Source organism: Salvia miltiorrhiza, chromosome 1, assembly GCF_028751815.1.
Source record: "Salvia miltiorrhiza cultivar Shanhuang (shh) chromosome 1, IMPLAD_Smil_shh, whole genome shotgun sequence".
NCBI classification, from domain to species: Eukaryota; Viridiplantae; Streptophyta; class Magnoliopsida; order Lamiales; family Lamiaceae; genus Salvia; species Salvia miltiorrhiza.
Window position 1 is genome coordinate 22,637,314 of NC_080387.1, and position 14,713 is coordinate 22,652,026.

General features: G+C 36.6%; 1 long non-coding RNA gene across 1 annotated transcript; it reads right to left on the reverse strand.

Annotated features, from left to right (window-relative positions):
* Nucleotides 1–9,789: 9,789 nt before the first annotated feature.
* Nucleotides 9,790–12,746, reverse strand: LOC131007038 (uncharacterized). The gene is made up of 3 exons (XR_009095867.1): nt 12,368–12,746; nt 10,529–10,588; nt 9,790–9,924 (listed from the first exon to the last, which is right to left on the reverse strand). It is a non-coding gene; the product is annotated as an uncharacterized LOC131007038 (long non-coding RNA).
* Between the last annotated feature and the right edge of the window lie 1,967 nt (nt 12,747–14,713).

A 14,713-nucleotide genomic window follows, 5' to 3' on the forward strand; every position in this document is an offset into this window, starting at 1 on the left:
ATAACTCATCATATAACCTCAACATCATGCTCTTCAAAATTTAACGTCAAATAAACTTTGAAATTTTACATACCTCGTTGAGCCTGGTGTGATGGTGCGCTGAGCTCACGGTTGTTAATAACTATTAGTCTAGTGACTTATTCTAGACTAAACTCAAGACTTCTAATTCAGAGCTTTCCTTCGCTCTGATACCACTCTGTCACAGCCCGCCCTAACTAGGGATAGTTAGGCCGAGTGATCCACGACTAGGGATGGGGTTAAAGAAGAAGGGGAAGAAAAGGGGCGTCATTTATAGCCGTAAAACTTACTCATCTTAATAAAACTCGTCATTTTTAAATTGAAAACAGTCTATGAAAGACAGCATAAAACTTAATTAATATCATTAATCAAGTTATACATCATATGAAACCATTCTCTTAAGACTCAAAGTATGACCTAACATGCTATAACATCAACAACATCTTGCAGCGGAAAGTAGCTAGACATATGTATGAAGACATATTCTAGACAGGTTAACTATTTATTAACAACCCTGGAGACTCCGCTCATTGCAGCACCATCATCACATCAGCTCAACCTGCACATTTAGAAAACATATGCAGGGCTGAGTACAAAAGCACTCAGTGGGCACGTATGCCTAGGTATAAAAATACATGCTTCAAAACTATAAATTGTCATGCCATCATAATCAGTACAGCAAGGGAGTTTTTCGCTAAAAAGGCCCAAGCTTACTAAGTTCATTTGTGATTCTTAAAGTTCGTCTGATCAGACTAAGTTCTTTTGTAATCTATCATATCTGAAACTGTGTGCCGGAGAGGTGGCCACCTCTCACGGTCACTTGACCGGCCAACCCGCTAGATGACTCACGGTCACTGGTGTACGCTAGCCCTGGCAGGATAGCTATCAACTGCTCAGGACCCGAATTCGATTGCATCATTGGCAAAGCCAAAGCAGATAGATATCATACTAAAATTTGAACATTTTATGGCAAGACAATACTTGAAATAACTTTAACTCAAATATTTTGTAACGAAATAACTTGCTCAAATGTAACATTAAACTCATTTGATAGATATATATAAAACTGAAATTAACAGTTAAATCATCTCATGCATTCATTCGTATAAGAGGCCTACGACACGCAGGGGATCTCTATATACGTATAGTAAAAGTAATGCCCACCTCGTTGTGTCTCTGTATCAATGAGTAACGTCACTCTCTCCCTCAAGTCGTTACTTCCCAAAAGGACCTTCATTGTTATGAAGAATTGATGAGAAGTTATAAAAGAAACCTCGATTAATAATCTAATCTCTTTTATGAAACATTAGTATCTCTAATGTTCATCTCTCTTGATTGTTAATCAATATAACAATTATTATCTCTCGTCATTACTCATTAATTATAACATCCTTATGTTATAATTAGCAGCTCTTCAATTAAAAGAAATATTTAACACATCGAAAAGTCCACTTTCTTAGCAGATCTATTCGCTCTCATCTCGTCTAATTAACCAATTAGAAGTTAAACTATCCATTAGGCATGTATTTGAGTCACGGGTCAACAAGAATTGACTATGCTCAAATCCTAATTTCACTAAAAATTTCGGCATGACCTATTCATATATAATGTCAACCACGAGATTTCAACGCGTGAATCTCACTACGTGAACTCGTCTCTCGACTCAAAACTTAACATCTTGACATCTTTTCAACGCAAACCAAACAATTCAAAATCATCAAAACTCTTTATCAGTAAACTATCATTTATACTCGACACCAATTGTTCGAGTGTCAGATACCAACATTTATGTGCGTTAATCATAACTCTCACAACTCACACCATTTAGTCATATCGTATCATCCATCAAAACAAATATAATCAAGTTGTTTTCTAGAAAGTTTTGCTGTTTTTGTGTCATCTTTAAAAATTCATAACAACCAACTCAATCATCATAAACTATCATACCAATTGATCTCAAAAACTTCATGAAGTGTAGTTCACTCTAAAAATGGTAGTTAACCAAAAAGGTTAAAGGTTTTTGGAGATATTGCTCTTTTAGTGCAGGCTGTCAAAGATTGACAGTTTCTGCCAATTTTGTTTAGGCCATTAGAAACCAAGGCAAACCTTAATAAAATTCCATCAAATTTAATCATCCAAAACTAAAGGTATCCTTGAAGATTTGGTTAAATTTTCACAAGAGAAAACGTTCATATGATCTGCCAAATAAACAATGAAACTCATACACTTTTACTGTTGGACAAATATGACAGCAGAACAGTGCATTTTTGAAATAATAAACTGCTCTGTTTCAGAGGTCATAAAAATCGAAATCTTATGTTTTTAGAAAATTATTGAAGTCTAGTTTCGTTTAAAAAAAACGGTGATGCAAAATCCTTCATGGATTAATAGATATAAACGTTTTTGTGAAGTCTACCAATAGTTGACAGATTCTGTCAAGGATTTTTCAAAATATCTTTAAAATAGCAAACATCATCCAAAAGACATGAAATTTTGCAGAAACGAAATACACATATCATAGATAAACATACTAAAATTTCAGAGCCATCAAGCAATGAAAACTCATCGAAACATAAGCTTGAAACTGCTGTAAAATTTTGACAGAATTCCAGTTTTAATCTCGTTCAACAATTATCATCCATAAATTGTAAATCAATTAGCATGCTCATGTGATATCGTAGAACACATATACGCAATAATATTCATTATGCAACGTCTCAAACTTCACGAATTTAAATAATCATACTCTAAAAATTTATACAATTTTCGTGCTTGGAAAAATACGAATTTAATATATATCGATTCTAGCATACCCCTAAGCACAAATATCAAGTCAAAACGATCAAACAAAAATCGAAAGACAAGCTAATATGTGAAAAACGGGGCTGCCCTCATGGGTTTCATAGCTACGGTTCGTTCCGTTCTTACTCCCTTCATTAAACATGCTCAACATCTACCCAAGAACAACATACTAAAATTTCACGACGATCCGACGTCGTTTCAAAATAAAGTCGAGAATCGACGTTTTTCGACGTCGACGAAAATCGAAAAGAAAACCATCAAAACGTAGGTAGAGATCTTACCTACTTAGATACGTGATCGAAAAGATGATCGGCGCTCGTCTCGGTGCTCAAATCGGAAGTCAAAAGCTCTAAGCTAATGTTTTCGTATATTTTCATATATCGATTCGTAAGACCAAGCTCCCTTATTTATAAGCGAAGAAGACAATTCTAAATTGTCTTGTCTTCCTTAGTCAACAATTACGACTAAGGAATTCACACTTGAGTCAACAATTACGACTAAGGAATTCACACTTGAACTGTCTTACTTAGTATTAGAATATATCAAATATATCCTAATCTAGTCCATAATATCTTTCAGTTTTGGTGGGGTAGCCTTAGATATTTAAGATATTAACCCGTTAGTCGTTAAATATCCCGTTTCGTCTCGTTTTTAACGACTAATTACCCACATTCCTCGTTACTCACCCTCTTAACTCCTACTCACTTTCATTACACTCGTAATTCTATATAAATATAGAAAACGCAAGCTCGTTCTCGAAATTCTGATAAACGAGCTCGGTTCGTTTATCGAGAAATCCCGATTTACTATTCACTCGTCGTCCAAAAATAAAAACTTTCATTATTGGACTCGTATCGAAAAATTAAGAATATTTCTCGACGACATGCACGTAAGATTTTGAAAGTCGACAAAAAGACGAAATAGCAGTATTTTACTATTCATCGTTAAAAAGTCAAAAATTTCAAAAACGTCTTAACGGACTCAGATCTCACTTCCGAGTTCACCGTTCTCATTCAAATAATTATCTCGAATTATTCAAATACTCAAACTCAATTACGGATATAAAATCACACATCATCCTCACATCATCAAAAGAACATCTCAACATCTTTAAAATATAACAACAAAACTTCATATAACTCCTCATCTCTATACAAAGTAATCAAACAAGGGATCTTATACCCTACTTACTCAAACTTAAGCAATTAAACACGTCATCAAAAGCCCGGGTATTACATATGGTCGCACAAGTTGTGGTGTAATCTTTTCTTTTACGTCAATCCTAGTTATTCCCTTGGAGGGTAATACTTTTAGGAAGACTTTGCCTCCTACTTTAAAATCTAACTTAGTTCGGCGCGTATCAGCATACGATTTCTGTCTATCTTGTGCTTCTTTTATTCTTTATCTTAATATGACAAACTATCTCAATCATTTCGCCAGTCATATTTGGCCCTCAAATTATCCTTTCACCTATTTCATCTCAATAAAATGGTGATTTGCATTTTATTCCACATAATGCCGTATAAGACGCCATATCGACGTTTGCCTGATAACTATTGTTATAGGTAAACTCAATCAATGGTAACATTGATTCCTCACTCCCACCTCTATCTAGTTCTACTACTTTTAACACGTCTTCGAGAATCTGAATTGTTATCTCAAACTGTCCATCTGTTTGTGGGTGGAAGATAGCACTGAAATTAAATCTTGTGCCTAATTCCTTATGCAAGTTCATCTACAGTCTGGGTGTTCGAATCGTTGTTTGAAGTAATTGACACGGGCACGCCGTGCAACGCATAATTTTTCAGACATATAATTGGGCTAGTTTGTCTGATCCGTATGCGATCAGTATTGGTTCAAAACGAGCGCATTTCGTGAGTCACTCCACTATTACCTCTCTTGCAATGTGCTCCCACCTGCACTCTGAAATCTTCAATGGCTGTAACTTTTCATACAGTGTTTGGTGCAAGGTCTTCACTTGTTGGCATGCTAGGAGTTTCTCAACAAGTGAAGCTATATCTTTCTTCATACCTTCCCACTAGAATTTGTCTATTCAAGTCTTGGTATATTTTGTGCTTCCCTGGTGGCTAGTATATGATGTGTCATGAGCCTCGCTCATTATCTCATCTTTGAGTTTCTCTTAGTGTGGGATACACGATCTTTCTTCAATCATTAACGCAGCATCCGACGTCTAGTGGTAACGTCCAGGCTTGCCTATTCCTATTGATAAATGTATTCTCTCCAAGGTCTCATCATTTCTTTGCGCTTCTATTTTTTTTTTTTTAATTTGGGTGTTACTACCATCGTGACAATAATCCATTCTACTGATTCTTGTGGTCATCAACAACTTCTAAACTTTATTCTACAAAAATCTTTCATGAGTTCCTCCTCTTGGGTGAGGAGAGATCCCAACTTAAATTGAGTTTTATAACTCAAGTTATCAGCTACAATATTAACTTCGCCCGGTTGGCAGTTAATACTACATTCCTAGTCTTTAATTGGTTCTAGTCATCTTCTCTGTCTCATGTTAAGATCCCTTCTAATGAGACATTATGTCCCAGAAATGTGACTTCATCGGGCCGAAATTCGCACTCGCTAATCTTGGCATAAAGGCATTTCATTCTCATCGTTTCTAAGATAATCCTCAGGTGTTCCTTAAGATCTTTCTCGTTCTTCGATTAGATCAAATCACCGCCTATGATAACTAAGACAACTTGTCTAAGTGTGGATGGAATACTTGATTCACGAGCTACATGAAAACGGTTAATGCATTGGTCAATCCGAATGGCATGACTGCGAACTTATAATGGCTATATCTGGTTCAGAAAGTCATTCTTAGGTATATCTTTTGATTGAATCTTTAGTTGATGGCATCCAAATCTCAAATCTATCTTTGAGAACACACTTGCTCATCTGAGCTGATCGAAAAGGTCATTTATCCACGACAAAGGATACTTGTTCTTGAGTGTCACCTTGTTCAACTCTCTATAGTCTATTTACACTCTCAATGTGCCATCTTTATTCTTTTACAAAAAGAACGGGTGCACCCCGGTGAAATCTCCAGGAAACATTTGGAAATTCACGTACGATTGTCACGTCTCCTATACTTTTCTCGGTTTTTAGTTTTCTGTGCAACTACACAAGGTAGGGTGGACACCATTTTCTTATCATCTTTGTTGCTTGAGGGATGGAGATGATCGTCTTTCTCATACCCATGCTGATCCCATGAAAACGTGTCAGTTTCTTCCCCGTGGTCGAAAAGAAATTTGACTTTCATTGCAAATGATGGTGGCATAGTTCTCAACTATCCATTCCATTCCTAAAATTATGTATATGTCTCTCATCGGCATAACATACGAGTTGTTCACTCCAATTTGAATAATTTTTTTATGCTCAACTCTAAATTCAATCACACATGTGCTATTATTGTTGTTGTTGCTGCCGCTGGCATGGTTATTGCTCTTGGTATGGTTGGGCAAAGCTTGGATTGCTCAAATGCGGAGTTTGAACAGGCGAATTTAGCTTGAGACCCGCCCTTTGTTGCTTATTCGGGTAACGATTTGTATAATGTTCATTCCAGTTACTATGCAACATCCTTCATTACCAGTCCTGGAGAGTTTCCCATGGTTCTTGTTCCACTTTGGGTAGGGTGGAGTCCCATACTTGTTATCCCCCATCTGTTTTGAGGTGTCATAGCCACGTTGCTGGGACGTCTGCCCCTGCCATGACCCTTTTCTTAGCTTGGCCAGGGTTACTATATCCCATTCTCTTTTTTTTTCTCAAAAGTTTTTTTTTTTTTTTTTGAGCCCGAGTTTGTGGAGGTGCAGACGTAGGCGCAGTTGCTGGTATCTCTCCCAGCATTGCTGCCTCAATGCATAACGCTTTGCTAAGCGACTCCACGTAAGACGATCCACCATGGCTTGCCCAAGCCATTCTAATCTCTTGCCTCAGTCCGACACAGAATTCTTTTAACCATCTTTCCATATGTGTCTACTTGCTCTAGCGCATATCTTGACGTATCACAGAACATCATGCCGTATGGAGTAATTGTTGTTCTTCTTTGCTTCGGATTGTTAAATTCCATTTCTTTCTTTTTGCGATAGCTTTTGGGTGTATACTTGTCATATATTACAGTCTTAAACTATTCCCACCTTAAAATTCCTAACTACTCAATTGTCATTGTCTTCCTCCTTGCTTCCCACCATAAGTCAGTTGAAAGGATACGCGAGACGTTCCTGTGTAAGAAATTGAAGATGCGCTCACTAGCTTCTCAGCCTTCGTAGGATCTCCTATCTTATCGAAGACAAGTGGATTTTCTCGTAGAAATAGTTATTATATTCTACATTTTTGTTGTATGGCTAGTGGGGCTTGTTCTGGCCCCGGTACTGGGCCTTTTCCATTATCTCGGGGAATTTTTTTTTCCCTCCTCTCGGACACCCTCATTTGGTGGCATACTGATGAGTTGACATATAGTCATTAACACATTATAAAACATACAGATGCATATCATCACTTCTGTAATTTGTTTCTTGATTTTCAAATCTTGTTCGGACTCTTTCTCATGCAAGTATATAAGTAACACGTGGCAGAAGTGACTTGCCGTAAAACACCAAATAGGTTGCTGAATAGACATAGGAAATTTACATCAATAAAGACTATTTCATTAACATTTGGATATAGATCTACTCATCTATCCAAGTACTACACATGGTGGACTGGTTGTCTAGCAGTTATCACAAAAGAACTTAGTCACATTACGCCCTGTGAACCAGCGTTTCAGTACTAGTACTAGTCAAACAACTAAGCCAGCATAAGGGCATAAAAAGCATCAGAACAATCAACATTTCTGAAAAACACAAATAACGTTCTACTAAATCCATAAGAGATGGTCTAGTTGGATCACGTGCTTGACCCTTCGGTCGAGGCATACGTGCTAGATGGATTTAATATGGTGAATACTTGTTTGTTTTTAGGTCACCGGAAATCTACTAACAACTAATAAACCACAATGATTTAAATCACAAAAGACAATTTGGCAAAGTGTTTCAACAATTTTGTCAAACAATTGAAAAGGAATGACCTTAGGGTAGAAATGAATTGACTAAAAGGTCGAAACGAAATGACCTAATAATTTGAACCCGCTTGGCTTTTCAGATGAAAGTTTAAATATATAGGTTTAGAGACCCATATATGACGACTACTGAGATTTTGGTCATGTGGACTGGCCAGGTCCGACACAACTACTTCTTAGTCACTCGGAAATACTTTTCCGAACTTGGCAACTCTTGTTCATTGGCTGCAAAAGGTATATTTGGTCTAAAATCACCACTTTCTTCTTAACATCTTGAACATGTCCTTGAGAATATTCTAGAGCTTCTCAAACTTGGAGTCTGTCTCCTAGTTTAATGCAATCCTTAAACATCTTCTATAGGCGAAATAAGGTAGGCTCGACCTTACTCAACAATCTTCCTCTACATGATCTTTATGTAGTACTCCTAGTACTTAGTGTTTTCTTCACATAGCGCTTGAAATGCAACCATATAATTTGAAGTACTCTTCCGTGTTATTGCAAAAGACCTTCTGAATCATCACACATTCAATAAGGAAATAGCCTTTGCTCATCTGAGCACCTTTATAGGGTATGTGTCACCATATGTAATGCTAAGTCATGGAATGACCTTAGTCAATGCTCTTATTCCGGCTACCAGACTAAATACCTAATCCAAGACGTTCTAACTGAGGCGATGTCCTCGATAGGTTAAGGTATGTATACTTATCTTGAGTATATCCTTAGGGTCTCATTAGAATCTTAATTCATTTGTTTCAGCATTGATCCACTGTCGGCGCTTCTAGCTATTATTAAACTCTGAACCATCTTCGAGAACTTCTCTCGTCTTACCCACTTGCGTAAACTTTTATGATCAATCATAATGGTTGGTAATTGTCAGTACCCATATCACATCTCGTCTTTCCAATTCGTAGTAGGTGATCGTAATCAATAGGGATTCTCAGTCATGTCCTCATCTAATATGATAGGTACTGTAAGCAGAATGGTTCCGAATACCTGAAACTATAAGCTGATAGCTTTAATCGAATTATTAACATCATATACAAAGCATTTTGACCCCTGGTAAGTCTAATTATGAAGTTCATTGATGAATCATGAAAGTTATCCTCAAGTCATAGCTAGTGATAATCGAGGCTAGAAGTGAGTCTCAACTTATTAGGGATTAGCTAACTGGTTACATAAGTCATACTCATCGCTATAAGCAATATCATACTTAAACTATCATTGAATAAGGCAATAGTCGATTAGGTGCTCCGTCTTGTATGAACAACCTGAATGAAGAACTATGCCTGCTTCAGTGATTCGTGCGTGGCACTCCGCTTGCACTGCTTTCATTGGATTCTCTTCCTCTTTCTTAGCTCTTCACCATGGCTATAGTGAAATATAACTGAGTTTCTAGCTTCTATTGTTCTTCTCGTAACAGTGATCATGCATTCTTAACGCATCTAAGTTCATTGAGATATCTAATCAATCAATAAAGCATAAAACTTGAATGTAAGCATCAGTACATTCATATAAAACGTGAACTTCTCAATGTTTTAAAATCATTACCACCTTCTTTCTTGCTGAGCATGACGATGTGATGAAGTGATGAGCTTTGGTTGACTGACTCATATATTCTAGTGATCATACCAGAAAAATGGGCTAACTCTAGGGTTCAGAGCAAATGAACTGCTCTGATACCACTCTGTCACGACCGGCCCTAATTAAGGATAATTAAGCCGGGGAAACCGTGACTAATGGAGGGAGATTAGAAGCGGGGTAGAAAGGGGAATAATCAAACAAGGAAGGATCGCATTTCATCATTGTTAACAAAAGGGATATTTATAATATAACGGAGGTTTAGTCGTATAGACTCAAATAACTAGTAAGTTCGGATAACTCCGACTTAGCCAAAATAACATAAAACTTCTGAATACGCATCGGAATAAGGTTCTGATTACATGTATGAAGACATGTATCCCTAGAGTTCATTAATACATAATAAGACAAAAGAGTCCCGCTCGTCACTTCATCACCATCGGCAGCTACTCAACCTGCACATTTAGAAATATATGCAGGGCTGAGTACAAAAGTACTCAGTGGGCACGTATGCCTAAGTATAAAAAATACATGCTTCAAAAGTGTAAATTGTCATGCCATCATAAACAGTACAGCAAGGGAGTTTTTCGCTAAAAAGGCCCAAGCTTACTAAGTTCATTTGTGATTCTTAAAGTTCGTCTGCAGACTAAGTTCTCTTGTAATCTATCATATCTGGAACTTTGTGCCGGAGAGGTGGCCACCTCTCACGGTCACTTGACCGGCCAACCCGCTAGATGACTCACGGTCACTGGTGTACACTAGCCCTGGCAGGATAGCTATCAACTGCTCAGGACCCGAATTCGATTACATCATTGGCAAAGCCAAAGCAGATAGATATCATACTAAAATTTAAACATTTTATGGCAAGACAATACTTGAAATAACTTTAACTCAAAGATTTTGTCATGAAATAACTTGCTTGAACGTAACATTTAAACTCATTTGATATATATATATGAAACTGAAATTAACAGTTAAATCATCTCATGCATTCATTCGTATAAGAGGCCTACGACACGCAGGGGATCTCTATATACGTATAGTAAAAGTAATGCCCACCTGATAGAAACTTTCTGTGGTACAGTAGCTCCTTGTCTGATTATTAATCTCGTGCTTGACCTTTATTACGAGAATATAAATAAGATACTGCTCGAGCAAAATCCTCAAATAATGAGAATACGAAATTAACGATGCATGGTCCTCTTATGAATTATTATTCAGAAATAATAATCGGGAAATTCTATTATTAATCCAGGCTATCGGATTTAAACAAAAATTAAGTCTCATCTCATGAAGCCGGATAATTAACTAAAATTAATCCGTTTTCTACAAGGTGTTCTAATATGCCCATTAAATAAATCCTGCTCTTTGTAGTCGATAGAAAAGAAATAAATACTTAGGCTTATTCGCTTTATAACCTCATAATTAATCGGCTTAATAATGAGGAAAAGTAATATTATAAGTTCGAATAATTAAAAGGCCCAACATAAGATAGCCTAATAATTAATTAAGTAGAAGTGGCTTGAATAATTAACATGAGAGGCCCAATTGAAATAATTCATCGGCTCAAGTAATTAAATAAATCTTGGCCCAATAAATAAATAATTTGATTAGCTGGGCTCAATTAAATAAATCAAACGAGGCCCAACGAAGATAATATAACAGCCCAATTAAAATAAAATAGGTGGGCTTTAATTTAAATAAATTCGGCCCAAAGAAATAATGTAATAGATGCCCATCTGAGTAAAATAAATAAGGCCCAACTTTCGGCCCAAATACTAAAATAAATAAAGCCCCAGAATTTGGCCCAACTTAATAAAATAGGAGCCCATCATCAATTAAATTTTAGCCCACAAGTTGGCCCAAAGTTTCAGCCCAAATCCTTCCTTCTTCCTTCACGGTTCACGCTTTTTCTCTCCCATTTCTCTCAAAATCGATCTCTCTCTCTATACTCTCAAAATCGGCTACTTCCCTCTCTTCTCTCTCTCGTTCTCAGCCAAGGAGTCCGCCGCCGCGGCTCCGGAGCCCGGCGACCGTCGACCGCCGTTCATCCCTCCCGTTCTTCTCCTCTCTCCATCTATTCTCCCTTTCGATTCATGGAAGGAGGCAAAATATAGAAGGAGCCCTGATTTCCTCCCCAAATCAGAAATTGCCGCTGCCGCCGCTACACCTGAAGCTCCGGCGTCTTCGTGTCGTCGGCACGAACTTCTGCTGCTGTCTCTCAGATTTAGGAGAGGCCACTCAAAGATTGAGTCCTAATTCCCCAAATCTGGAATGGTTACAGTCTAGTTTCTCCGGTCATCAATCGTCGAAGTTTCGCCGTTGCTGTCGCTGTTTCTGAAGTCCGACGAGGCCATCGTCGTCCCCTTCTCTCCCAGGAAGCGAAGCCGAAGCCGAAGCCGCCACCTATTTTCTCCTTTGTGAACGTTGTCGCTGCGACTGTTGCTCTGGAAGCAGCGAAGGTCGCCGCGTCGTCGCGTTGCCGACCCTGGGATCAGAGTTGTGGTCGTCGTCGGGGTTCTTCTCTGACCGCGTCCGGCGAGCAGCAGAGCTGTGCTTCCGTCGACGCTCTTCGGTTCGGCGAAACAGGGCAGCCTCCCCTCCGTCCGATTTCAAGTCTCTCACTCACACAGGTTTAAGGTGTTCTAAACGAAAATCCATCAGTTTGGTTTCTAGTGTTATTCCAGTTGGTGCAGCCCATAAATCATCTTGTTTCCTATTTGATTATGCAAGAGATTAAACTAAACATGTAGTTGTTTCTATATCATAGGAATTCTTACTGACTTCGTGATTGCTAAGCCCCTTATGCATATACTCATTATATACTTAGTATTCATTAACTGATCATGCTTGTTGGATGAAATGCTAATGGATTGAATAGGGAAGCTTAGTATATACCTGTGGATCCTTGTGTTTGGGTGGCTGCTGTGTGATTGAATCAGTTGATAGATACACTCTAAAGTTTGGCAGAAGAGCAATGAATGGAGTTCCTCCTTCACGTGGGTTATTAGTGCAGAATGGAGGGGAAATGAGAAGTGAAATGGAAGAGAGTTGTTGCTGATATGTTTATTTGAAGGAGTGCATTAATGGCTATACTTGAGTAGTCTACTAAAATGGCTGATTTTGTTCCCACACGCATGCCTTTCCTTTTCTTTTCTTGATATAGTAGGTAGGAAGTTTGGTTTGTTTTCTTGATGTAGTAGGTAGGAAATAAGGATGTAGGGAATAATAAGTTGTAAAGTTGTGATGTGATGAATAAAATAAATCATTCTCTGTTGGTAAATCTATATCTGTTATTAATCTCGGGTCTTGCTAAAAATACAAAATACTCTAAAAATTCTCATATTTTGATTGCTGACTTCTCATCCATTAACATCGTGACTTGTAGAATAAATCTAAATTAAATCTGTAGATTTAATTCACTTCACAAGCTGAAATAAATCCACGACTCGAGTGATAAAGGTAAATACATAGAAATGATATTTCTATTGCAAGTAAAAAAATAACTTGACTTTACTAAGTCAGTTATAAATCTAAAATTATAAATTATTGACTGGCTCAATAATTCGATTGCGATCATAACATGCAATTGCATTAAATTCAAATATCTAGGCTAACTTAACAGGAAATTAATCACTGGATTAAAAATAACTGAGGATGCAATAATTTAAATATCGCATTTATTAATCTTAATCATAAAATAAAATAACGGGCTACTACACCATCCCTCACAATCAAGTTGAGAATATGTGCACAACAACGCATGTGTAGACCTCCCCACCCAACAAAACATTAGGTTCCCCAATCTTGCTTTCCATCAACTCAATCAATTTATCATTTGTAGAACAATTATCAGGAGTCAACATAGATACCTTGCAATCAAGATCCCAACTTTGAAGGCTTGTATACAATGCTTTAGCCAAAACTTCTGTTGTATGAAGTCACTGCACATATACAAACTGCCAAATTAAACACAATATATGATATGAGAACCACAAAAATGTTAAGTTTAAGTAATAAAGTGAATTTCAAAAATCACCTCAAAATAGTGCTTCTAAGCTTCCAAGACTCATCAACAAAATGACCAGTGATTGCCATGTATCATCGTTTTTTATTATCGACTGTCCAAAGATCAGTCGTAATCAGGGTCGAATCCAGAAATTTTTTGTTATGGGGCACAAAAAAACTGTAAATATAAAATACATCAAAAAAATTATTGTATAATAATCCAAGTCTATTACTAGAAATGATTGCTACATAATAATTCAAGTTTATTAGAAATTGGAAGTTTAAAATTTTGGCTATTTGTTATAATCCAAGTCTATTACTAGAAATGAATTACAACCACGAAACTATCTGTGGATATTAAATGCCTCTCAAACCCACCCTAATAAGTTCATATTTTTGCGGGTATCCATTACCCGCGGGTAAATTGTCATCCCTATCATTAACTTAAATGGAATTTTCAATGGAAATTTTTCTAAAATTTAGAATAATTAGAAAGAGAATTTAAGCTAAATAAGAAAAAATTAAAGATAATCTAATTTCTACATAAACTAGAGACCTGTCTCAGGACCAAAATTTTTATTTGGGGAGGGGTGAACTTGTACGGGACCCCAAGGCAAATTCTTTTGGACATTTCTTACAATTTGTTTTTTGTTTTTTTTTTCTTACTTAAAAGACATAATAATAATAATAATAATAATAATAATAATAATAATAATAATAATAATAATAATAATAATAATAATAATAATAATAATAATAATAATAATAATAATAATAATAATAATAATAATAATAATTTGAAGATTGGCAAATTTTTGTTTTTATTCAAAGAGAGCCGTTGACCGCTCTTTTTTTTTTTAATTCATTTTCTACTACCGCCTCCTAACTCAATTTCACCCAACTTTCTTCGTACTCTTCATCTTCTTCCTTCTATTTTATTTTATCTTCTTTTCATTTGAATTGTGCTAAAAAAATGGAGGATAATTGAGAAAATTGGTGGAACAATCACCCCCAAAATTCCTCCCCGGCAAATCTAAATCCGTCCGACAAAGCCTTTTCGCTATTATTTAATTTAAAGGAAACTTATGTTATTAATTTTAATATTAAAATTAATTGGAAATAATATCAAAAAAAAAATTAAGACTCGGATGAAAAGAGCCTCACTATGGGGAAGAGACTCTTAAATAGTGGGGATCACTTTTAAGAGTCCATATAGAATCTCCACTACAGATGCTC